At 38.4% G+C, this 16,780-nt stretch overlaps 1 protein-coding gene across 1 annotated transcript in view; it reads left to right on the forward strand.

Annotated features, from left to right (window-relative positions):
• The window catches only part of CNTNAP2 (contactin associated protein 2), a 719,384-nt gene that overhangs the window by 583,856 nt on the left and 118,748 nt on the right, over positions 1 to 16,780 (forward strand). The window lies entirely within an intron of this gene.

Here is a 16,780-nt window from a genome sequence, read left to right on the forward strand (position 1 = left end):
GAGTAGTAATGCTGCACTTGCCTGAATAATGTGAGAGACATGAGTTCAAGTCACTCACGCAGTGACTCTAACCTTTATCCATTTTTCATCAAAAAAAAAAAAAAAACAAGAACAAGGCCTTTTATTTCAGAAGACGCTACTGCACTCTGCATGAGATAGCTAAATATTTTTTCATCTGATGATTGAGAGTACATACTTACAATATAGGTGGTATTTTTTAAATGGTATGCAATGTTCAGTGACTGACTAGACTCATGCTTCTATGAGCACTTTTCTCATTAATAGCAGCTTAAAGTCATAGAAAAATAGAATAGTAGAATGGCTTGGATTGGAAAAAACTTTAAAGATCATTCATTCAGTTCCAAACCCTCTGCCATGGGTATGGGCATCTTCTAAAAGACCAGATCTCTCAAAGCTCCGTCCAGTCTGGCTTTTAACCTCCCAGGGATGGATCATCCACAACTTCTCTGGCCAAAATTTCTAGTGTCTAATCACCTTCATAGTAAAAAAATTCTTCCTTATCATAGAATCATAGAATCATTAAGATTAAAAAAGACCACAAAAATCAGTTAGTCCGACTGTCACTCCACATGTCCACTAAACTATGACTCTAAGTGCCACACCTGTCATTTACTTGCAAACCTCTAGGGACAGGGATTCCATCACCTCACTGGGCAACTTCTTCTAATGACTCACCGCTCTTTCTGAGAAGAAAGTTCTCCACTTGTCTAACCTGAACTTTACCTGGCACAAATTAAGGCCATTATTACTAGTTAACTGGGAAAAGAGGGCAATGCCCTCCTCACTCTATCCTCCTTTCAGATGATTGTAGAGAGTGATAAGGTCTTCCCTGAGCCTCATCTTCTCCAGTCTAAACAATCCAAGTTCCCTCAGCTTTTCCAGATTTGTGTTCCATACTTATCATCAGGTTTGTTGCCTTTCTTTGGGCATGCTTGAGGGCATAAATGTCTTTCTTGTAGTGATGGGCTCAAAACTGAATACAGTACTCAAGGTAGAGCCTAATTCTATCTAATTTAACTCTACCTTGTGACTGGAACCTCCATCAGTACTCCAGGTGGAATCTCATGAATGTAAAGTAGAGAAGGAGGATCATTTCTCTTGATCTGCCAGGCATACTTGTTTTTAAGGAGCCCAGGGTGTGATTAACTTTTTTGTTCAGTGGTACATTTTCAGCTCATGTCCGGTTTTTAATCTGCCTCTGCAGGGCTACTCTCAATCCATTCATTGCCTAGTATGTATGGATGCTGCCCTGACCCAAGTGTATGACCTTGTGTTTGTCCTGTTGAAGTTCATGAGATTCACACAGGCCCAACTTTCAAGTTTGTCAAGATCCCTCTAGAGAGCAACCCTTCTTTCTAGAGCATGGGCTTCCAACTTTTTGGCTTGCCTGAGCTAAGTGGAGAAGAATTGTCTTAGGCTAATATTTTGGTTATTACTGAGTGATGAGTGCACGCCTGGGGCCAGGATGGGCCACTAGCTGGGGAGCAGCCACAATGATTGCACAGCAGCAGGGATCAAGGCGCATTACTAGCTGTACAGGGCTCCATACTGTGGATTGGATATGCCTGTTGTAGAGTACCAACTGTACCACTCAGCTTGGTGTCCTCCACAAATGTACTTGAGGGTGCACTCACTGTCAGTGTTAATGAAGATACTAAACAGTACTAGTACCTGGACAGACACCTTAGGTACCCCACTCATAAGTGGCCTTCACTTGGACATCGAGCTGCTTGGACATTGAGCGACTGTGACATTTTAAATCCTTATGCACTGATTAGTCCATCCATCATATCCTTGTCTTTCCAATTCAGACACAAAAATTTTTTGTGGAGCCTTATCAAAACCTTTGCACAAGTCCACGTAAATTATATCAGTCATTCTTCCCTTGTCCATATGTGCTATCTCTATATAAAGGAAGGCCAACAAGTTAGTCAGGCTTGATTTGCCCTTTATCAAGCCACATTAACTGCCTCCAATCACCTCCCTGTCTTCCGTATGGCTTAACATGATTACCATGCTCTGACTTGGTGCAGAGATATGACTGACTGGTGTGTATTTTCACAGGTTCTCCCTTGCTACCTTTTTAGAAATGAGCAATGTGTTTCCCCTTTTCCTGTAACTGGGGACTTATGCTAACTGCCACAAGTATTCAAAATCCAGAAAATACAACAAGGAAATTTTGTCATTACAGAATAAATTGAAGTATACTTTTAATATGAGACAGTTCAGATATTGAAGCATGAGAGTAAATTCCAATTATGAATAATCTTTTACTGAAAGAGTATTGTATTCATCCTGTACTGAATTATGCTACAGTCATCCAGAAAAAAAACAAAAACAGTGATAGATACAGAGGACAAATGAAAAACCTTTAAGCAATCTGCAATGTTTGTTTTGTCTAAAAACTTAAACTTTAACTAAACTTAGTGCCTGATTTGATTTATTTTTTTAATCTATGTGTAAGTTATTTTTTATAAGACCAGGATTGGTTATGTCCATTTTGAACTCAATTATGATACAGTATTTCTCAGGTTGCTAATTTATAACTTACTCTTGCTATATCTGGATTCTGGACAAGATTGTGCTAATGTTTTTAAAAGCTCACTATCAACTTTACACTCTCTCTGAATTGAGAAAAGAGAGAATTCTGGAAGTGGTATTGATATTTAGAGTGTGCCTTATATGTTGATTATTGGTCCTTGCTAATAGGGAGTAAATAGGTAAGTAGGACAGATAGTAGATATTGTCAAGGAATTCAAGTGTATGCATATTTGTAATCTGCATCTAAAATATTAGGTCACACTCATATTGTTGTTTCATTGTTAATATTAAGTAATTTTTCCATGGTAAAGTTTTATGGATAGAGGGCCAGGAGGGAAACTACAGGTGGGAAGAGCTTTACCCAGAACAATCCCACTGATGTGAACTTTACCCACTATTTGTGCCCAATATGAGATTAATCCAGAGAAAAGTGAATCAAATAAAATTTAAAATAGTAGTTTTACTTGCCTACAAAGATCATTTTTTAAGAGTGTGGCCACCATTCAAGTGAGAGAATAAATACTTCTGAGGTTGCTACTAGCAACAAGAAATTCCATGGTTATTTGTTAAACCAAATCTTTAATTTACACATGACTTTCTGTGGAGTTTTGTAAAAAAAAATGAGCAACAATGTCCAGGTAGACAAACTGTATCAACTGAACAGTAAATGTAAAAATCTACAAAGCATTTTGGTTCCTACTCCTTTGATCCTAAAGACAGTTGTAATATCCAGATTTTCCAAGGTTTCTATTCTACAGGCTAATTTTTCTTATGTAGCCCTGATCTGAGAAGACACGATGTGATCTTCTGGGTGTATTTACTGGGAAAATGTTTTCAATTAGAACTTCATCATGAGGATACAGTTTAGATTTCTCACTAGGGCATGTGAGAAACACGCTCAAGGTCAAAAATTTCTAATCAGTAAAGGTCTCTGTGAAGAGCAGTTTATTTATCGTTGCAGTAATGGGTGCACACCCCCTACTCACAAGGGAGAAATTGCTCAACTAGTCAGTGAGATCCATTCTGTTACATACCCTGGGTATGCAGGTAAAGCCTCTCCTGGCACTCATTGGCTGAGAGTCTCAGGCTCACAATCTTCTGAAGCTGTTGCAACACTACACTTCCATACAATGTCTGTTACCAACCCATTGTCTTTGGGTATGTTTTGTACTTTTTACGGCAATAGGAGGACAATATTTTCAACAATTAGCACACTAGTTCTGTCATGTATCAGACTCCTCCCTACCCCTACCATACCTAGTGCTTGTGCCAATTCTACCTAGGTCAGAACACCACAGTCTCAACTTTACTCTGTTCAGCAGCCTTCTTTGTGAAAGGCAAGTTATCCTATGATACATACAGAAATACTGCAAATTTCCACTGCAAAAACACAATCTACCTCTCACAGGCACAGACTGCTTTGCTGACTACTGATGTGCATGATAATGTTTCAAGAAATATTTAGTGGCCCTAAAAGATGATTAAAGTAATTAATGGAGAACTTGAAGATAATGGTCATAGAATGGCCTGGGTTGAAATGGACCACAGTCATCAACCAGTTTCAACCCCTTGCTATGTGCAGGGTTGCCAACCACCAGACTGAGCTGCCACATCCAGCCTGGCCTTGAATGCCTCCAGGGATGGGGCCTCCACAGCCTCCTTGGGCAACCTGTTCCAGTGCCTCACCACCCACTGGGTGAAAAACTTCCTCCTAATATCCAAACTAAACCTCCCCTGTCTCAGTTTAAAACCATTCCCCTTGTCCTGTCACCATCCCCCCTCACACACAGCCGTTCCCCCTCCTGTTCATACGCTCCCTTCAAATACTGGAAGGCCACAATGAGGTCTCCCCGCAGCCTTCTCTTCTCCAAACTGAACAAGCCCAGTTCCCTCAACCTTTTCTCATAGGGTGCTCCAGCCCTCTGATCATCTTAGTGCCCTCCTCTGGACCTGCTCCAGATGGCCTAAGAACAAAACATAATATTTGGGTGGTAGAAGGAGCTGAGATTCTCCTAATTATGAAGACCAGAAAGGCTGTCCCATGGGCACTCCGATCAGGACCCATACGGGTGTCCCAGGAACAAGTGTTTAATGATTTCATACAGGCTGGCCTTTGCCAAGCCTAATCATACTTCACTTAAATTGTGGAAACAACTATGAGATGATAAGAAATTTCAAAATGTTCCCAAAAAATCAGGAGTATGAATAGTTCGACAAGTGTCAACAAGAACTTAGAGAACTTCATAGTCCCTATTAAAAGAGAAAAATGCCTCCTCAGGTGTCTTGAGCTACAATGCCTGAGCCACCTGAGGATAAAGATCTGCCCATAGGGCAGTTTATGGCACGACAGGGGATGTTATTTCCCCTGTAAGTAGGGCCTCCAGATTGGAGGCCCTATGTTGAACTAACAATTTTTTGGTCCTGGAAAAAATGTGTAAGTTATGGCATTGGTGGACACAGGCACGGAAACTTCAATTGTCAACAGTGATCCAAATAAATTTCAAAGAGAAAGAGCAATGATTAGTGCTTTTGGGGGACAAACCATTCCTGTCACCCAAACATGTTTGAAACTGGGTGTTGGGCATCTCCCACTCCAGGAGTATAAAATATCTATTGCCCCAGTCTCAGAGCACATGTTGGGCATAGACATTTTATGATGTCTGGGTTCTCCAGGCAACCATAGGAGAGTTCAGACTCCACAGAGGTGCATTAGTGTCTGGGTGACTGAGGCAATAGTGAGCAGCCATGTGAAGCATGAGCCTATTAGCCTGCTAGAACTGTGCTGGATTACTAATTTGAGACAGTAGAGACTCCTGGGGGTTTAAGATGAAATATTAAGGATGGTGCAGGAATTAGAAAAAGTTGCGATTATAAGACCTGCACACAGCCCATATAATTCCCCCATACGGCCAGTGCGAGAATCAGATGTCACTTGCAGAATGACAGTAGATTATAGAGAATTAATTAAGGACATGCTGTCTGTTCAGGCAGCCATACCCCATATTGCCTCCTTAATGGACATACTGAGTAGGGAAATAAAAACCTATCACTGTGTCCTAGACCTGGCAAATGCATTCTTCAGTGTTCCAATTGCTGAAGAATCTTGAGACAGCTTGCAATTACATGGAGAGGCAGGCAGTGTACCTTTCAGTTCCTGCCACAAGGGTATGTACTTTCGCCAGCATACTGCCATAACCTAGTGATGCATGACCTAGCAAATTGGGAAAAATCTAATAATGTTAGCTTGTATCATTATATTGGTGATCTCCTGTTGACATCTGACTCACTGGAGGCTGTAGGACAGGTGGCAGGTTCATTCATTACCTACTGCAAGAAAGAGGATGGACTATAAATCCTCAGAAGGTGCAAGGTCCAAGCCTGTCCATGAAATTCGTGTGGTTAGTTTGGTCAGAAAAAGGCCAAAGTACTACCCAGTGCTGTAATAGATAAGGTTCAGGCATTCCCAGTCCCTACAACACCAAAGCAGCTGCAGGAAATCTTAGGTATATTGGGATACTGGCAATCTTTTATATCCGATTTAGTGCAGCTGCTGGGACCATTATACAAACTCATGAAAAAGGGGCAACTATGGGACTGGGAAAGAATAGAACATGAGGCTTTCCAACAGGCAAAACTGGCTGTTAAACAAACCCAGGCATTGGATATATTTGGCCCAACCCTCCCTGTCAAAGTTGACGTTCATGTCATTCAGGATGGCTTTGGCTGGGGCCTGTGGCAACACCAAAATCTCCATTGGGTTCAGGTATGGCATGGAGCAGAAGAAAGATACAGTATGATTGAAAAAGTTATTGGCTGCCTACTTTACATTACAGGTGGTAGCACCAATAACCCAAATAGCTGAGATCATAGTTAAGACCACCCTGCTGACTCAGGGGTGGGTGAAAAATTTGACCCACCCTTCTGAGATGGGGTGGTGCACGCACAAGTGGTGGCACAATGGGTCGCCTGTCTCAGCCAGAACAGTAGTCTGTCTTCATCACCACTGAAAGAAGAGCTTCAAAAGATCTTAGCCCAGTGATGTATCATAGTGATGTGCAAAAGAAACATTGGTTGCTCCATCAGAAAGGAGTCCCATACAGGAAGGGAAGTATCCCATTCCTGGAGATGCCTGGTAGATGATCCAGCAAGGGCAACCCAAGCAGATGGAGAGCAGTAGCATAGTATTCCTCCAGTGAAACAATTTGGTTTGAAGAAGGGGGCAGTCAGAGTGGCAAATGGGCAAGCCGTTTGGATGGTATCCTGAATATCCGCACAAGAATTAAATTCATGTTTCTATTTGGCACAACACACTTCAAATAATGCTCTTAAAACCGTGATTGTCTTCTGGTACCATTTTATTTAATAAGTAACCCAGAACGAAAAAAATTTTATTGCTGTCATAAAAAGCAGAAGAATTATTTATTCCTTTGTGAATGGAGAGGCTGAGGGGGAGGAAAGAAAAAGCCAGCAAAATAAATATCAAATGATGTAAATCCTCTGAATCAAGACAGCAGACTGTGAGAAAACACAAACAGGCAGCTCAAATCTCATTTAACTTATTTTATTAATATGACTTTTTAAATTATTAAATTATTATATGTAATGATTGTGAAGCAGATCAGACCAAAAGGATATCTTCAGCTTCTGTCCTGAAAACTGGAGAACAGCTAAATAGAGTTCAGAATAGTGATAAATACTGGAATTTATTAATTCAGGCAAATAAGTGAGAGATCACGAAAGAGTCTGAGCTGAAGAACAGAGATTTAAGTTTACTAAATGCTAAAGACAGATTGATTTGGAGTCATTGACAATTGCTAGGTTTTGCACTATACCCATGCATAGGTGCCTACTTTCATTGGAGCTCAGAGTAATTCAGTAGCACCTGGGACCCCTAATCCAATCTTGTTATTCAGTGCAGACCTAACCAGACTGGTTGGTTGAGGTCTGTATCTACTTGGCTTCTGAAAACCCTTCAAGAAAGGAAATTCCAGAATCTCTTTGGACAACCTGTACTAGTATTTGACCACCTTTATATGTAATTGCAATTTCCCATGCTCCAACTTGAGACAGTTACCTCTTTGTGTAGAATCATGGAATAGAATATCTCAAGTTGGAAGGCACCCATAAGGATCATCGAGTCCAACTCCTGGCTCCACACAGTACCACCCAAAAAATCAGAATATGTCTGAGAATGTTACACAAACACTCCCTGAATTCCGACAGCATGGGGCCAGGACCCATTTGTATGTATACTTATATGCATACACGTATATCTTGTTCTTCTAATTTAGAGCTTCTCTAAATAGAGAATAGAGGCCTTCTCAAATACTGGAAATTTTGGTTTAAATCAGCTATATCTGACTTAGTCAGCTGTTTTTAACAATATTTTGTAGAATCACTTCTATCTTGTCATCAAAGAACACTACTAAATGCTACACTAATCACAAGACATTGATAAGTACTCACCTGTACATGTGATTCAGACTTTAATTTCCTTTGCATTTATAGAAGAGGGTATGAATTAACTATCAAACTCCAACATGACCCAGCTATTAAAGCTAGATATCAGAGTATCGAGCTGCAGACTTTACAGGCATTAGTCTTCACATTACTGGGATCTTCCAATTATTTTCTACTCATTTATGTGAAATGGACTACTGGCTTTTTGATGTAGCCCAGAATACCATTGACCTTTCATGCTGCAAGCACACACTACTGGTTCATGTCCAGTTTTTTGTCCAGAACCTCTAAGTTGCATTCAAGAAGTTCTCCCAGTCTGTACATAAATCTGGGATTGTCTCAAATACAACACATTAGGCTTGACTTTGTTGAACCTCATCAGGATCTTGTGAACCCACTTTTCAAACCTGTCTAGCTCCTTCTGGATGGTGTACCTTCTTTTTACTGTCAGCTGCACTACTCAGCTTGGTAACATCAGCAGATTTGCTGAAGATACACTTGATCTTCTCTTCTATGTCGCTGATAGAGATGATAAAGAGAATCAGTCCCAAAACAGACCCCTGGGGAACATAATTCATGACCACCTCCAGCTGAACATAGAGATGTTGGCCATAATCCTCTGGCTGTGACTGTCCAACCAACTCTTTATCCACCAAATAGTCCAGTGTTCAAATCCATATATCTTCTATTTAGAGGTAAAGATTTGATGTGCAACAGTGTAAAAGGTCTTGCACAACTCCCATTAGATTATTTCTAATGGCCTTCCTTTGCCAGCTGGAGCCATTACTTCTTCATAGAGGGCCATCAAATTGTTCAGGAATGATCTGCCTTTGGTGAAGGTGTTCTGACTGTCTCAGATCACCTTTTCATCTTGCATGTGCCTTAACATCTATTCCAGGATGATCCATTCCATGATCTTCCCAAAAACACGTGTGAGGCTCACTGACCTCCAGTTCACTGAGTATTCTTCTCTTCCTTTCTTAAAAATAGATTGATGTTTCCCTTCTTTCAGTCACCAGAGACTTCACTTAATGACCATGACTTTTTGAATACGATGGAGAGTGGCTTAGTGACTACATCAAACAGTTTCTTCAGGATCCTGTGATGCATGTTCCCTGGTTCCATAGACTTCTGCACATTCAGTCTCATTAGGTGGTCGTGGACTTGCCCTTCTCTTAAGGTGGGAGAGATGTTACAACCCTTAGCTCTGCCTAGATGTTTAGGGTCATGAGAGGTATGGGAAGCCTGACTGCTAGTGAAGACCGAAGCAGAGAACTCACTGAGTACACCAACATTCAGAATATCTGTTGAAGCCACTTTTCCCTTCTCATTTATCAGAGGGGATAACACCCTTTTGTCTTCTCACCAATGTTCTTACTCACCAATGAATTCCTTCTTGTTATTTTTCATATCCCTGGCCAGGTTTACCTCCATCTGAACCTTGGCTTTCCTGATCCCATATTTGCTTTTCTAGATTGCATTTTTGTATTGTTACCAGGCTTAAACCTGCTTCTACTGCTGGTACTTTTCCTTCTTTTCCCTCAGTTTGATCATCAGATCCTTGCTCAGCCATACTTGTTTTCTTTTTATGACATAAAATCGATGAAAACTGAAGGCTTTCTCTGTAAACAAACGAGAAATTATTTTGAAATTACATCCAATCTTCTTCCTTTGTAGGAAACTACAGCAAAAAAAAAAAAAAAATCCCATTTTAATCACCTGAAAGTTGTATTTCAAAATACTCATCAGTTCACCAATAGATGCTCACTCCTCTTGTTAACCTGGAATGAATGTATGCTCAGAATTCAAGAACTATTCAACTGTTTTTTCTTTTAACAATTCAAAAAAAGTTGTTTTTTTTTTTACAAATTTATCTAAGGAAGGATTAATGAGATAGTCATTCAGCTTCATTGCTCCCCAAATCATCTGAATTTTAATACTTGCCTTTACATAAACCTTTCCCAAAAACTTTCTAATGATGTGCTTGTGGATTTTATAGAATCTATCTCCTCATGATTCATATATTATATGTTTTCACTTCTGATATATGAATGCTTGCAAATCACTTACAGCCAAGTATAAATTCTTTTATCAGTATATATTGTACTGATAAAACTGAAGAATGCGTCTGCAAAAATTACTTCTGTTGCATTTATTGACAGTGTGACCTCACTATTATTTGTATTATTACTTGCAAGCTTTTTTTTTTTTTTTTTTTTGTAGGACTTTGAAAGATATTAGAGAACAGTTAATCCATACATTTTCATTTCTGAAGTTCCTTTCTTTAGCAATATACAAGCATAGCTTCCTCGCTCTATGTGTTTATTTTCTGTTCCTAGGATGTTTCTTCAAGCCATGTAATACGTTACTCAGAAAGAATTGGGGTAATTTCAACCGGTATTATTGCTTACATATAGGGTTGTTTTTGTTTGTCTGTTTGTTTGTTTTGTAATTTGACAAAGCAGAAAAAAAAGAGATGCTAATATATAACAGAACACTACTAACATGCTTAAGTAGTGCACTGAAGCATAAGACAGTGACACTCAAATGTAGCTACAGCCATGTTCGTAATACTTGGTATTAAAAAAGAATAAAACAATTGGTATGAGAAGAGTTTAACATAGATAGGGAAAAGAACTACTTTCTTAGAAAGCTGATAATAAACTCCTAGAATGCACTGCCACCGAACGTTGTGCAAATACAGTCAGAAAAGTATTTAGCAGATTCATAAGCAACAGGGAAATAAATGGATACTGTAAGCACCATGTACACCGTAACATTTTTAATTTTTAATATGATTATGGTAACTGTTGAGGAAGAAGAAGGTCAGCAGATAACAGAAAGGACCAGGCTTACGGTTTTTCCTGAGCAGCATCTCATTGCCTCTGTCTGTAGCAGCATGATGGAGCAGGTTGATCCCACAGTACACTTCTACACGTAAGTTCTTCAGAAAGACTTTGGAAAGTCTTGCTGCTCAACTGTAGTCCTTGTCAGCACAGCCTAACTTCTTCTCAGGGCAAAACTAATCTTTGCACAGCATTATGTGCACTAGATGAGGCTGGCAATAGTTTATTTGTGTCTGAATTCTCTTCAGTATTCCAAGTGCTAAACAGCTGTGGTATATTGTTCCCCAAAAAAATGTATTGTGGTAAACATAAACAAGGAAGAAGTGTTTACTGTAACACACTTGTGAGCACAAAAAGGGATGTCCTGTGAATCAAATATTTAAACATGGAAATCAGGGTTTCCAGCTAGTATGAAAGCTCTGAAACAGCTTTTAAGGGAAAGTATTGGAGTATAGCAACGAAATTCTTCCTATCTGGAGTCTGATCAGATTCTGAAGATTAAGTCGTGTGTTTGGTTGCAATAGCAGAAAGGTGTCCTCAGTGATTGCAGCCTCTGCAGTGTTACTCGCATAGCCTTGGCTTACAGGCAGAAGTGATAAATTTCTAAGTATCTCATACACTCGTGAGATCTCTCATAGATTTTTATTTTAAGGCAATAATTGTTTGCAGTAAACTACATCTGAGCCATCGGGAAAGAAAAAAATACATCAACATTTGGCACACTAATGTATTCATTGCATTAAAGTTAGCACAGCATTGTCAAAGCTCTGAATGCAGCTGGTTCCAATACTATCGGCCTTAGGCCTTTGCACTCAAGCTACTACATTTTAATATCTGTCTTCACCTAATGCTGATAAAAATGCTGCTGAACCTCTGCTTGAAAGATTAGAGAAGCACAGCCTGGTTGCTTCAGGGTTGGCTTTTAAGCACTGCTTTTATAAGTAAAGAGAGAATCAGAACTTCTCAGATATTTCACCATCAGACTCCTTTGGCCATGATCATGTTGTCATGGGTTGTTAGAAACTCATGATGTCTTGAGATTTTTTTGAAGTGCAGAAATCCTTAGAAACTTAAAAAAATTAAGCATTTAATTACCAAGTTTTTGAATTGCATACTATGTGTCCTATCAAATTATAATTTTCTAATCAACAATAAAGCATACAGTCCTCATAACAATGTTTATAATAGCTCAAAAGAACTTGGATTCTGCTAAAAATGTTGGTGTTACAAGATAGAAAAATTCAAGAGGTATTCAAAGGGGGAAATTTATTTTCTAATACTCTTTAAAAAGATTTTCTGCCTAAAGGCCATGGGAGGGATAGACAATCTGCAAAACGAGATCTAATCTCAAACCCAGGAAAAAATGTATGAATTAAACCTACCTTTTCATTGTTAATTCAAACTGGTTGGTTTTGGGAAGAGGGGGGTTTAGGAGAGGGAAGAGTGGGGAGGAAATATTCCTCAAAGTTACTTAAGTGACTAGTGCTAAATGCAAATCTGATTGTCATTGTAGGTATATAAACTTAGTGTGGGTCATTTAACCCATTATATCTTTTCTATTTTCTTTACATGGATTACTTGTGCTTGATGTACAACCAATATTATGTCCTCACTATAATTTAGTTTTAGTAAATAGTGTAAAAGGATGGACTTGTTTATGCTTGCAATTTGGGTCCTAGGAAGAGGGGAGTCCTTGATTATATTATTTAGATTTTCAGGAGACAAGCTTTCTCAAAAAAAATAAAAGAAATCTTAATAACTTCCTTATTTTTGCTCTGCAGTTTCCATGGAAACAACCCCTTGTAAAACTTTGTTTTGCCTATACCTTACTGCAGCTGCACCTGCTTTTCCTTACTCAACAAAAAGATCTCTTTTTAATCATCTGTGTTTTTTACACAGAGGGTGGTGATGCATTGGAACAGGTTGCCCAAGGAGTTTATGGATGCCCCATCCCTGGAGGCATTCGAGGTCAGGTTGAACGTGGCTCTGGGAAGCCTGGTCTAGTAGCTGGAGACCCTGCCCACGGCAGGAAGGTTGAAAAAAGATGATGATGTGGCCCTTTTCAACCCAGGCCAGTCTGATTCTATGAATGATGGAATGAGTGGGCAGCATCTTCCTCGCAAGAACATCGTAGCAGCTATGGAATAGTGGGTCACTTCCTCCAGTGCAGATTTTTACAACTGCAACATGCAGGCTCTCATTTGTCACTGGCAGAAGTGCATACCTAATGGTGCTGTTAAAAAGTAGTATTTTGTAGCTGAGAACTTAGAATCAACAAGGTTGGAAAAGACCACTAAGATCATCTAGTTATGATTAGTTATGGTTATCCCTTATGATCAATATTTCCCACCAAACCATGTCCCTCAGTACAACATCTAAATGTTTCTTGAACACCTCTAGGAATGGTGACTCCACCACCTCTCTGTTCCAGTGCCTGACTTCTCTTGGAGAAGTATTTCCTAATGTCCAACCTGAATGTCCCCTGGTGCAACTTGAGGCCATTCCCTCTAGTCCTATTGCTAATTACATGGTAGAAGAGGCCAGCCCCCACCACACCATAACCTCCTTTCAGGTTGCTGTAGTCAGGTGCTTGCTCTATCAAAACAGTGTTGTTGTTCTCTTTGTAGCTGTTGAGGTTTCCATGGAAATAAATAGGAGGCATTACTTTCAGAGTAGCCTAAGTGTGTTATAGAATTTCAGGAATTACAATATGGTTGCTTGTGAGAGTTGGACAAGCATACACCTTTTAACAGGGAATTCTAGGGAGATTATATTCTTTGAATTATTAGTAATAATTATGCAATTTGTTTAACTTTCCACCCACTTCCCATTCAAAAAGCATTAGTTTTTTTTTCATATTCAAACAGTTCCAGTTCTTCAGATCATAAAAACCTTTCTTTGTAACTGAGTACATTTGTACCTGTAGCATTGTCTTTGTGTTTCCCTGAATAGGACTACACTGATAACTGAAATGTCTAACAAAACAGGGGAAAGTTAATGACACTGTTATCTGAAGTCTGTATAAAATTACTATATAAGTAAACTGATCTAATATAGAACATTACTGTTACTTTAGATGGTGGTTGTTTTGTTGGTTTTTTTTGCTGAAACTTTTCCTTTTTACATACTATGTAATGCTTATAAAAAGCAAGAAAGTGTTCATAGTCAAAAGAATGATAAATCTTACACTAATATCTGCTGCCTTCATTCAAAGGCATTCTGAAGGACTTCACAGACTGTTTTATAAAGGGACAAAAATTAGAAATAGAAAATAGAAAAATTTAATTATCGTAGTAATAAATAAAGGATTTGATCAGATTCAGTCATCTTCCACTTGGCTGTTAATAAGAATATGAAACACTCTGATTTCAATTTTTACTCTTTTCAGGGAATTTTCTTCAGTGAGAAAAAACTTCAGGGACTCTTTCACCCTCTTAATGTGCAAAATCTTTAGATACTGGCAGAGGTATTAACATTTTTTGGAATTGAGTGTTCCAGATGTGATTATTTCTAATATATAATACAAAGTCTATCATTATAGTCAGTCTTTAGTTTATAACTCTTATGTCTTTGTCAGCACTGATTTCTCTGTCCTCAGAATCTGCAAGTACCTCAGAAAGGCATAGAAGAGCATTCTAGTACAAGTAGTATTTCTCATAGTACTTGTCTTTTTAGTGTGTAGATGCTGCAAAAGCAATCATCCCAGCCCCTTTTTCTTATTCTTAAGAGCAATCAAACTACACAGGATCTGTTGGAGAAGAGACGTGTCAGTTCTCCCAACCTTTAGTCTTGTACCTCTCAATAATGGTTCTTTTGTATGGGAGACTGCATTTTCCACAGTGATGAGACAATCAACAAACCGTCAGAAAATATTCCTGAAAACAGCTGTAATATTTATCTTCCCTTTCATGACAGCACCTGAACACATCATTAAATACATACATAAAACAATAAAATGAATAGAAACATGATCAGTAGAGGATGACTTTTTATTTCCTTTAAAAGAGGAAAGCTCTAATGGTTACAATTAAATGACTACCTTTTGACATCCTTTTTTGCAGCAGAGATACTAGATCCATCTGTGAGAGAGGAAATAAAGAAGAGGAATGCCAATAGTTTTCTTTTACCACTCTTTGAAGAATCGTTTGTTTCATATGATTGCATTCATTTTTAGGCATTCTCTCAAAGTTCTCTGAAATTCTCTGAAAGCAAGCAGCAGAGAAAGTCAATCTCAAAGGAAAATATCACAAAGAGTCAAGTGATGACCTACAAATATCCTCCATTAGAAAGGAGTGGGTTCTATGTCTCTCTGCTGTCAGCAGAGATAGAAGATTAGGACAGCATACTTTGTTATTCTCTTTTCCTTCGTACAAAGGAAACTAATTTTAGTTTTTATTAAAACTAATTAAAACTAATTTTAATCTCTCTCTTTTTACATCTCTGGTCTCCAAATCAATGATAAAGAAACCTTTGTAAAGGGTATTGAAACCCAGAGGGAAAAACAAAACAAAACAAACAAACAAACAAACAAAACAGTAAGCTTCAGTCTATCATAATCTACACAAGAAGCTGTGAGGGTTATTCCATTCTGTTCCTTCCTTTTTAACAGACGTTGGTTCCTTGCCAACCTGTCTTCAGAACACTTAGTATTTGTGTTCAACCACAGCCAGTTAGTGATCTCTCCAATATAAAGAGCCAAGGAAGAAAGGCAAATGACCTGAAGAGGAAGAACATACAGTTAAAAAAAGCAGACAACCAAGTGTATGAAAAGTTCTAGTAATTAAATCTAATTATACACTTCATCATAGAGAAGAGATGCCCATTCTAATGATTTGTTACTCAAAATTGTGATAATTATTTTCTCACTTTTTAAATTGTATTTTGTTTTTAAAACATGAGAGAATCATGCTTTTCATCTGTTCAGAAGAACATAGTAAAGATGGTGACTGGACACTACTGGAAAGTACTGAGCATTACTGCAGATCATGAAATGCCTGCTCTACTTCCCAGTTACAAACGAGTCAGATCATGACGTTATTTAACTTAGAGATAAGAAAGACTTTCAGGTTCCTGTTCCACTGTTTCATTCACACTGTGCACTTTAGCATCTTTCCAGATTCTGAATTCATCCTTCATCCTATGTTATTGTTGTGCAAAGGAACATCACATAAAAAAGTTAGTTACTTCATCTACTCAATAACATGGCAAGGTATAGCTAGAAACAAAGTAGTAAAAAGAAATCAGAATAGATGGATTTGTTATGGTTCCTCCTACTCCATTTTATGTTAAATTCTGTAGTCTTGTTAAAAAGAAAAAGCACTACACTTACTATGTGTATACTTTTGTTTTCAATATGTTCATACAAAAACGAAGAGGATTGAGAGATGAAGTATCTTATTAAATTTGGTTTGTTTCATTTTATATTTGGAGGAAATAATCCTTAACATACCAGCAGAATCCATCTCCTGAAATGGTAAATGATGAGTGTTATATGAGTGCATAGTGATCTGTTCTAGAGTTGTTCACAGCAATTGGAATGAGGAATTTCTGCACATGACTGCGTTGAATTTTAGATATCTTACTAACTGAAATAGTACTTGTGGAGTGGCTGCATACCCACAATTTTTAGATTTATATTTTTGGACTTACGCCTTTAGTGTTAGAAATAACAGAACTAATATGACAAGCCTTTTCAGATAATTAGACTTTAACTGCTCCCTTTCAGTTTACTGTTAAAAATGTTCAATGCAAAAGAGACACTGTTTCTTAAGCATGTGGAGGTCATATCATTATGATGGTAAATGGCAACATCTAGAGCTAACTAGACATCCAAGGAAGTCTTACTTTCATTTCTATTCACAAAACATTGGCAAAGAAATCAGCAGTAAATTGTTAAACAGAGCTGATCAGTC

This window comes from Centrocercus urophasianus, unplaced genomic scaffold (genome assembly GCF_019232065.1).
Source record: "Centrocercus urophasianus isolate 14NV4802_14NV808 unplaced genomic scaffold, USGS_Curo_1.0 seq_45, whole genome shotgun sequence".
Lineage (NCBI taxonomy): Eukaryota > Metazoa > Chordata > Aves > Galliformes > Phasianidae > Centrocercus > Centrocercus urophasianus.